The following is a 10,505-nucleotide window of genomic DNA, read 5'->3' on the forward strand; positions in this document are numbered from 1 at the left end:
AGTTACATCGTGAAACAACGCCAAAGGAAGTTCATCGTGGAAAGACAAAAGAGGCCCGATTGAACCTCGAGCTTTGCGTTCCACCTTCAAAGAAAACTGCTCGTCGTCCCGTAATCAATCACTGTCAATGTCTTGTCGCTTTTAAAAGCAACCTTTCCGTGTTTTCCTTTCCTAGCTAGCCCAACAACTGGCGGCACGCTGGGCAATGCTACGAACAAGAGTCGTAGACGTCCTTTGGCCGGCGCCCTTTCACGTGTACGTCACCAATCAATAACCTCTTTCCGAAGCCAGAGCCCACTCGTTAGCCAAAGTCGACGAAAGTATCTCATCTGATCTGAACGATCGGAGCCTGGTTCAAAGGTATGCTGCTGCATGTCCCTGGGTCTGTTAATCAGTGGCCTCGTCCTCGGAAACCCGTCCCGGTTTGGGCGCACGGGATGTGCCTTGCTACTTACCGAAGCTCCCGGGGCGGTATAATCTGTATGTAAATGAGTGATCCAGCTTAAAATGGGATCCGTCTTCACAGTTACCGCAGCGAGCGTCCCAATCGATGGGAAAGGATTTGCTTGTGAGATGAAATTACATCAACATTATTCTGATGCAGATCCGGCCGGCTTAGAAATGTTAGTTGATGCTTAGCTATTATAGATACGCTTTTAAATTAAATCGCAGGTTTTATAACAGAAAACCTCATATACTTGGAAGAAATACCTAAATATAGAGGAACTGAAGCATAGAAAATTATATAGTTCGCTGATGAATCTAAAACTTTTGAGACCCAACGCTATCACGATCGATGAGTTCCATCTGATTCCGTCCTTGCGGTGCTAATGACCGCTTATGAAAGCAATATTTGCCAAACAACCGAGACAACCTTTTCACACATTGAATCATTCATCACGTCGGTATCGTAGCAAATACCAACCCTCCAGCCGCCTTCCGACCGGTTCAACGACCCAGAAGGGAAAATCGCACGAATTAAATCTTATGGAAATTTTCCCACATCATTCCCTGTCATTAGCCGCAGGGCTGGATCTAGCTGACCGTGCGAGCCCCGATAAGGATAAAGCTCTGCCGTAGGACAACAAATTAGCAAGGGCACCAAAAGGGCACTCGGAAATTGCAAGGAAAAAGTATCAGCCACGGGTGTGTTTTGAAATAAACTAATTAATTTTTAATGTTAACAGAAATGATTTATGAGCCGGGTGAAACATGTACGCTCACCTATACTTATTGACATCAGGTCAATTCCCGACTCACCAGTTTTATCTAGCAAATCCGCATGCTAGATTTGCAAACCAAATCAGTTGGTTTTGTTATTTTTACGAATAGTTGTCATAAGAATTTTCGTTGGTTTAACAAACCCTGTATTGAAATATTTTTATACCATTGTCTACTTCTTCAATCATAAAGTAAAACTGATTTGGCTTCTTGCTCATCAGTTTAAAAAAAATAGTATTCTACAATGCATGTAGCCTTCAATTGTACTTGTCACCAAATATTTTTCACTTGTTCCACATTTTTCTCATGTTCAATATCAATTTGACAGGCCTTTATTTTATAGCACTACAGAGTTAAGCTGTATTGATTATTTCGTGAAAATGAAAACAAAAAGCCCAATCCAAATATTGAATACCTACAGCTCCGAGGCATGTCCCAACTGCACCCAGGATTTAAGGATGAATTCAACGAAATAAGAATAAATAAAATGGCAACTATGCATGTTTCATTGCACGACTCACAGGCCAGGAAAAAATGGAGTGAGTAAATGAAAAAGGCAATCGAAATTTCACCCAAAACGAGGTCTATAAAAAACCTGGACAGATCGAAACAAAAAACTTAAATAAACGAACTGAGTACAGTAGTTTACGGCGACCAGTGGCAGATGCTGCGTTAATTCCTCGATTTCAAGCGTAAATAGTCAATCGGGATGGAATATTAACGCGTTATTGAACGGCTTCGATGAGGTGTGAAACGGGGTGTGAAATAATGATCCGTGCGGGCAAATAGATTTTTTTATTTTCCGAAACCGAAACAGAGAATGAAAAAAAAGGAAAACCTTAACATGGCCCAGTAATGAACACATAATCCAAACAAGATAATCCAACACGAGTATGGTGGCCGTAATTGAATAAAGCCTCATCCCGGGTGAGCTCAATTTCCGTGTGCCGTTCGGGTGCTGCAGGATAAAGAGTAAAATCAACATTGCACGCATGATGTTAACACTTCCCAACGCCAGCTTTCAATGCACCGTACCACACAAGGCAAGCAAAAGTTCAATAAGTCGCTCAGGATTTCAATCGATTCTTTCGCCAACTGAACAGTTCAAACAGGCTATGGTTCAATAATATTTTCCAGCACAGATTAAATGTCTGACATTTTCAACGAGATCAAAGCACCCTCTCGAAGCCAATCGCATGTGCTCTTCTGGATGAGGAATATACTAGTAAATAGAAATAGTAGGGTGACATGTTTTCTTTAAGCTGAAGTATCAGGTACATGGCATTTTAGGTCTCTACTGAAGTGCCATGCGTCGATCATGCGGATATTAATTTATTTAATTGCTCTAGCATCTGGTTACAAAGTTCAAACGACCCTAGCTGTAATTAAACATAAAACATATCAATCAGTATGATTCCATTTTACGATCAGGAGTTCTCATTGAAAATGAATGAAACTCGTATAGGGATGTGATGAAGAAATTTAATTATCTTGTAATAAAGGTATTTCCGGCATCAACATAGGCCAAATGAAAGGCTAATAAACTATGATGATTTACGCCATGTGTCCAAACTATTTAGCTCACGACTAGCATTAATTAAATTTTGATCTAGCTGTCGGTAAAATAGGAGGGAAAACTAATCAAAAATAGTATTTTACTCAAACACTTGCTGTAATTATGTGCTGGGTGTAAACGAGGACACCTTTAAAACCGGAAACTACCTGAACAAGCACCACTTGGCACGTCAGCGTGGGAATTTTGCCACGAGAGAGTTTATTAGCCTCTTAATCTGCAGCCCGAAAGGTAGCGCCGAGTGGTAGCGAGGGGGACGGACTAAAAGTTTAATAAAACCGCAATGAAAGTGTAGTTCTTTCGAGTCAAGTGCAGCCAGGCTTCCTATCGGTTTATCGTAAAGTTGATGATTACGCACCGTGCAACAAGCTACGTAGCAATATAATAAACCCTACCCCTAGCGGAGCTGGCATTTCCATCCGTGGGTACTTCTACATGAGAAGTGCTCGGTATGTTGAAGGAAATTTTCTACGCCATCACGACGCTCGAAATCGTGGCCCGACCCAACCGTCAGCGGGACCTACAGCGTTGATATTAATTTTATCGGAAACTTTTCGAGTGTCATCGAGTAAAAAGTTCTCGATCGTGCAACTGCTCCGTCGAGAAGTGGCAGTTTGCAACTCTGGGGAATGCACCGATGGAAAATGTTGAAGCCGAACCAACCGGTGCGCAGGACAATACAAGGACAAAAATCGAACCAAACAGGTGAGGGTGAAAGCCACTGCACAAAGTTGATGCAACGCTTGAAAGTGTGAGGGTTTAGCCTACTCCTTACCGGTTAGCTGTCGGAAAACTTCGCGTCTCTCCAGGGAGCAACTGCAAGTATCCGAATCATAAACTAGCATGTTGCGTTTCGATGTTGGTATTGTAAAAGTTCAAAGCAATTGCATTTCTAGGAATGACGGAAAAAAGAGGAAGATTAGCAAATTTAATAGCGTGAAATGGAGAGACAGTAACAAGTAAACAAGAAATTTTGGAAAACGTGCCTCACTGTAGTAAGTGAAGCACTTGTTTTAAACAATTATCCCAACTTCCATTTACCGTGAAATCGCGTACCGACCGTTGCAGTTGAAGTGTAAACTTTTACTGGAAAGTAGGTCAAAAATAACCACAATTCCATGGTCTCTAGTACTGGTTGCTTGTTTCCATCAACAAACATTCTTCCAGTAGCATTGACCATTGCATTTAGTGGATTGAAGTTTGTAGACGGAAAAGGTAAAAAAAACTGTCACCATTAAATTAAACTTAGTGACGATGTTTTATGGTACAACCGCAGTGTGGTGCGTGGAAATTATTCCGGTGATTATATCTGTAGAAATTATGTTCCATGTGTAATAATCAATGGGATTTCCAGGAAAGTTAAAATTCCTTGACTACGATACTTTTTAGATAAAACCAGTTGCCAGTAGTGGAGATGATTTTTAATTGAAAAAAATGTTTAATATAATTTGTCTATTCAATAATGGTGTAAAACAGTTTACTTATACTGAACCTTAAAATTGATATGTGAAAGTCATTATGGATTTACAATTAATTTTATTTGAAAGAATGCAGGTATTTTTCTACAAGACCGAATTTTACCGAATTACCGAATAAACAAGAATATCAATGAGTCTTGTCATGTTGATCTGCCATGTCTTGTCATGTTGATCGACAGCTGGTTCGGTTGTAATTGCTGTGATAATCGTATCTCCGAGAATGATTTGTATTTAAACTTAACCATGTGTAAGAGGTTTTATTCAGATTTAGGAATTTGTCTGAAATCATAGCCTATAATTAAAATAAAGAGTCAATTGATTTTTACTGGCGTGCACATGCTAATAACATGGCTTTTATTGCAAACAAGGTGCAACGGGTAATTTTGTCTAATCTTCTTAACAAAACTTTTACATTTGTTGAAGTTAGGAAAGTTTACTTTTGTTTCACTGGCAATCCAATAGTAAGTACATCTATGTACTGCGAACGAAAACCCCACTGTAGCAAAAGTTTGTCTCCTCAAAGAAAAAACTGTGTGTACGTGGTGGACAGGACGGGCTGCAGTTCCGACGGTAACTTTCATGCGGCTCCACCTCATCAGGCCATGGTCACCACGGTAATAAGTGCATATGTGTGGCCATACGCCAGAGACCTTGGGCACGAGGCTGCAAACTTTGGACGTTGACTTTGCGATGCGGCACGAAATTGGCACACGAACAGGTAACCCAGCTTGCTTGTACGAGCGCTTGGGGTTCCGCCATTAGGGCAAAAGGTTGAATGCGCTTGCCAAAGTATCCGACCAGAAAACTCCAGGCCGTGGTGGATCCATTTAGTGTTTTTAGGGCGGCTACACCTCAGATGGCATGAAACACGGCCTGAGCTGGTAAGAGAAAAAGTGAATGAACGTCCCGACAACGATTCATGTTGGGGAATGGTGGTGCGCATGTACGAAAAATATCGTTCGGTTCCGACGGGAAGTGGTTCATTCCGGTAAGTTCATCTTGTGCCGGTTCGAAAGTGGATATCAGCTGATTTGGCCTGGTGGACTTCCGAACTTGCTTCGGTTGGGCGTCGTATTTCCCGATTCCCATCATGAAGGACAACCGTACGCTGCGGCAACAGATGACTTTTAGGTTAGGTCTGCTGGTGGCAGGGATCGATATTGTACGGGAGTTTGAGCCCAAAGGAGTCTTACGTCTTGATTAACCGCTGTGCCAAACGGCGCTGTGAAAGTTGCAGAAATAAATTATGCTATCAATGTTGGCAAAATTATACGTTGGATAAAGAATATTGAATTGAGATACCCATCAAAACTGATAATCATTACCGTATCGATTTGACTCGGTCTTAAATGAACCGAAAAATCGCGTTTGCATCTAGTTCACATTCTGTCGCAAATGTAGCAGCCCAAAATCGATACTAATCGCTAACACAATTTTCCACCCGGCAGCCCGGGCACAATCACTCGCGACCGATAAGCGACGGTACACTTCCGCTTGGCGCAGCGGAAAATTATTTCGAAATCATTTCGATCGTAAATAATAGCCTTTGAGTTGGGCAGAGCCAGCGCTCAATAGCAGCATCCAGCATCGGGTAGCTCGTGTCAGATTGGGTCGTCACGATTTTCCCCCGAACAAGTAGACACGTTTCTGTCCGCACGGTGCATCGAGAGGCCGGGGGGACCGGCCGTCGATGGAAGCGGGTGGCAAAAAGTGGCATTGAAAAATATGAGCCGATCCGGAACACACCAAAAAACCCATCCCGGTGGCTTGACAATGCACACAAAGTGACAATATTGCTCACTCCGACTGTCGGCGGCCTGCTTTCCATATGGGACCGGTTTTATCGTACCTCGTCCAAAACCGACAGTTGCCAATGAAATCCATTTGACGGTAATCGTGCGACAAAACGGGTACATTCAAGTCGTCCAAAGGCGAGCGAACGAATGAAACCGGAGCCATTTATTCCCTTCCGTTTCATGCCCATCCCTGGGTTGATAGGACCTCCCTTACTGGACTCCACATCCCTAAACACAATCCTTCGGTAAAACTCACCAGCGTAGAGGCCGTTAAAATAAAAGTGCCCATATCCATTGCAATCAATTGCTGCTATTCGTTCGGCAGCACCGGCCTTCCGGTGTCCGGATGGGGCTTTCTAATGATTTCAATTATCCTGGGAACGATAACGAGCTGCCGAAGTGTATTACAGCTTCCTGGGTGGTGGGCTTATGTCGACTGCGGGGTGTACACACGAAGCTGTAAAGTGTCATCATCTATCAACATCGAATCAGTTAACCATGGAGTGTGGGTGAGGGAAGCCGGCATGGCGAGGTGTGCAGAGGGTCGCAGCTGCACCAAGGACAATGCGGCTTACTGCTATCTCGACCACCGATACCTTGAGGCGCCCGTGTGCTCGTGCGCGTATTGGATCGTCCGTGTTCCGGCTGTCAAAACAAGAAATTAATTTCCCTGAACTGATAGCTACATCATCGATGTAGAAAGCCATATTCTTGGGGGTGGCTCCGGCGGAATTTCCACCCTACGAGGGGGATAAACCTACATGACAGACGATCGATTGGACGCAAGGGGTGGAGTGGAGACGTTGGAGGGCGTACATCTGGAGCGTTAGGATGCGCCTAGAGGAATGGCGTCAGACGACGCCACGTTGTCCGTCTCTGCGCCACTTCAGGACCGGCGGAGCATGGAGCGCGGGGGCAATTACAAGTGCAAATGCACAAACAACATTCAACCAGACGCGCCCAAACCATGTTCGGAGAAGCCTAAGACGACAACGATGACTCGGAACATGGGACCGGTGCACGACGACGTTGACGCCGACAGCGACATCGGCGTTCGTACATCTTCCTCGATTCTTAACCCCATTAATTTGAAGCTTCGGTAATTGCCTGCAAATGTGACCCAGCCCACAAGGCCGGCGAAAACACCCGCCACCGATGGGATGCACTGCGCTAATCCGACTGCCGGTAGTTCGGCATGTGGACGGGTTTCCGGTGGCCTTCGATGCTGTGATACGAACAACGAAACCAGAAGCGAAACGGGTTGCCGGGTTAGCTGTTCAGAAGTGTCGAAATTCTTTACGACCACTCAATCGATTTTGTTGCAAAGCGGCATGCGTTAACGTCACACTTGTGGTGTTCCATAAACATGTATATTATCGAAATGCTTTCATTAATATGGTATAAGGAAAGATCACTCAACAGGATTTGGTTAAGTTGACAGTATAAAAAAGATATATTACCAACGCATATTATTGGATATTGACGGGAAATGCAGACAAAAAACATTTTGTCTCACATTGTTTGAATTTTAAAATAGATAAAAATTGATGAAAGATTTTAAAAAAATCTTGGGCACAAGGAATGCGAGATATTTTCAAAGCAATCCACTTGTCAAAAAACTACAAAATCAAACGATTTAGATCAAATATATACTAATATACTATAAAAAATAAACTGATCCATAGTATTTATTTAGATCTTGCATTTTTAATTTTATTCGCTGTGTTTCAAGATTTTTGCATTATGAAATTTTATATAATCAAGTTTAACAATTGGCAAATCAGTTCATAAACAATTTGAGTCTATTTTACCACATATTGTTCCAGTTATATTTTTTCACAAGATCATTCAACAGGGTTCAAGCTTTTAAATAAATCTGAGACGCAAAAAAAAAAGATTTCCTAATAAGTGTAATTACAAACCAAAACTAAATTACGAGACTGATGATGGCTTTCGTTTTGTAACTTGATTGTTGCTCATTGACATCGAATGACTCAACAGTAAAACGTGTGAATCATTAAAAAATAATTGCAATGTTTTACATCATGGTAGCTTCGCCCGGAACTGCATTAAGTGGGTTCAATCGTAATTGCAACTCTATCGGAGAAGTGCAAAGGAGCAATAAATGGTGTACACAAAGAGATTATATTACCATGAAATTAATAACGATGCAAAACAGCACATCCTCTCATTAACGCATTTTGTTTTTAATCCTACGAAGTGTAGCCATTGCACCAGGGTTCGATGAGTCAAGGATAAATAGGTTTAAATGATTTAAACATCCGTAAAATCGGCTTTGCAGAAGTCAGACAAGGAAAATGGCACGGATTTGCTAAAAGTTTTCTGATTTTATTTTCCTTCGATGCATGGTAATTGACGTTGGGGTGGAAATTTATTGACTACACTATTAAGCGTAAGCTATATCTTAAGAATAATCAAACATAACACCCTCATAGGAGTAGCTTTTTACTTTGCTACGTACCCGGAAAATGTGAAATCGGATGGTAAAATTCCATACTGTGCTTGTGGAAATTTGCGAGGAACAAAACAACTCGAACCTTCGAAAGCGTCTGAAAAAAAGCATCCTAACAGCTACATAATTTCTCCCTTCACCTTTACGAAAATTTTACATACGTGAACTTTAACAGCTTGCCGGCAGTTGTGTGTTTTCCAGTGGAAAACACCGGGGGCAGTAAAACGTTTATTTTACGCCCATTTAATGGTTCGTCTCGGGATCATCATTTTCCATGCCCAAAATCGCCACACAAAGCCCAGCGCACAACGGGACAAACATTTCGTTCGTTGTGATTGTCTCCTGTGTATGTGTATGTGTGTGCATTGGGTGTGGAAATGATTTCCCTCGTGTCACCCAGTTCGAAGCCCCCACCGCCAGCAAAACGGATTCCACGCAGAGAAGGAACCAATGCGGATGGGAAGAAAATTTTCCTCCGGCGACAACAACGACACATCATTTCGACGAAGCGAGGAGATGCTCATCAGTCGCCAGAGAGATGTGTGCCTTCGGCAGATCCGAAGACGTTCCATTATTCCGCCCTCGAGATGATCCATTAGTAGAACACCATCCATCGGGTGGAAATGATGCTTTCATCGTGTTTATATTATGCTTTTGTTTTTCCCTACATCCCAATCGCGATTGCATGCATCTCCGCGGGGACGTCAGGCAAAGGTTTTTGTGTGTGGCGGGCGCCGGGACGGCGACGTTCGATTGCGCTTGTTTCGGTGGCTTTTGCGACCCACATTTTTTAACGACCGACATCACCCGTTCGTGCGGTTTTGCAGCAGTGTCACCCTGGTGGCTGGTTTCCTTCATGTCGCATAAAATTGAGATTTATGACGATCATCTCCGCATTTAACACTTTCTAATGATGCAGCGCACTTGAGGCGAAGGGTGAACCATGGGTGGGATGAGCGGTGAGAAGAATATTTCCCACAACAACTCCCATTTATGCTTCGCACTTCCATGGGTCCGCTGGGGTTCACACATCCTTCTCTTGCCCTTTGTTTTAAAGCAGCGAACGGGAAAAGTTTTGTTATGGTACAAATTTTCCACATAAAATTTTGATAAACATCGCTAAATGCCCTTCCCAGTGCAGCGCAGTACAACTCAGCAAAGAATGTTGGAAAATATTTTTGTAGTATATTGATGACCCAGAATGCTTGTTAATATACAACCGTCAAGCGAGGGATGGAGTAAAGCAACCGTGGTATTGTGTGAAAGTGAACACATTTGCCGATTAGCTGCGTTTATGGTTAGTTTTATTGAAACCATTATGCTACCACCCCGCTGGGCGAAGAACAGTGACGCACCCCACGAAACCGGCGCGAAATGACGCTCCACCGAAGCAGGAATGCTGAAAGGCAAAGTAATTTAAGCTATGAACTTAATGGGTCTACGCACTTCTGCTCGTTTGCTGTAATCTTTGGGAAGGTTCTGCCGTTTTCTCGAGCAGGACAGAATGCGTCTCAAATAGTTTTGTTTGTGTCTTTCAATAAACACTGGCTCTTTAAAAGTATTCCCCTTCATTTCCAAGCGCACCATCTCCGGTAACGAGCCCCCGAAGAGTGTTTATGGCGTCATAAACTTGGTCTGTTTGTTGTCCGAAGATAAATAATAACTGAATTCTTTATTAAATGTCGTCCGGTAGTCCAAAGTTTTCTCATCCACTGGTATGTTTCTCCCGAGACCAGGACCAGGAAAATGAAGCACGCGTTCTGACCCGTTTGTAATATAATTGTTTATAACTGCGATCGACGAGTATGCACAACAGTTTTTCACTTTGCAATAGTAATAACCGATCTTCAAACATCAAAATTATGCCGTTCAATAAATAAATTTTTCAAATCAATAAATCGTACTAGCTACAAATATAAGAGTAAAGTATGTATAGGTAAACATAGAATGATTAAAACAATGTA

The sequence above is a fragment of the Anopheles coustani genome, chromosome 3 (assembly GCF_943734705.1).
Source record: "Anopheles coustani chromosome 3, idAnoCousDA_361_x.2, whole genome shotgun sequence".
In the NCBI taxonomy this organism is placed as follows: Eukaryota; Metazoa; Arthropoda; class Insecta; order Diptera; family Culicidae; genus Anopheles; species Anopheles coustani.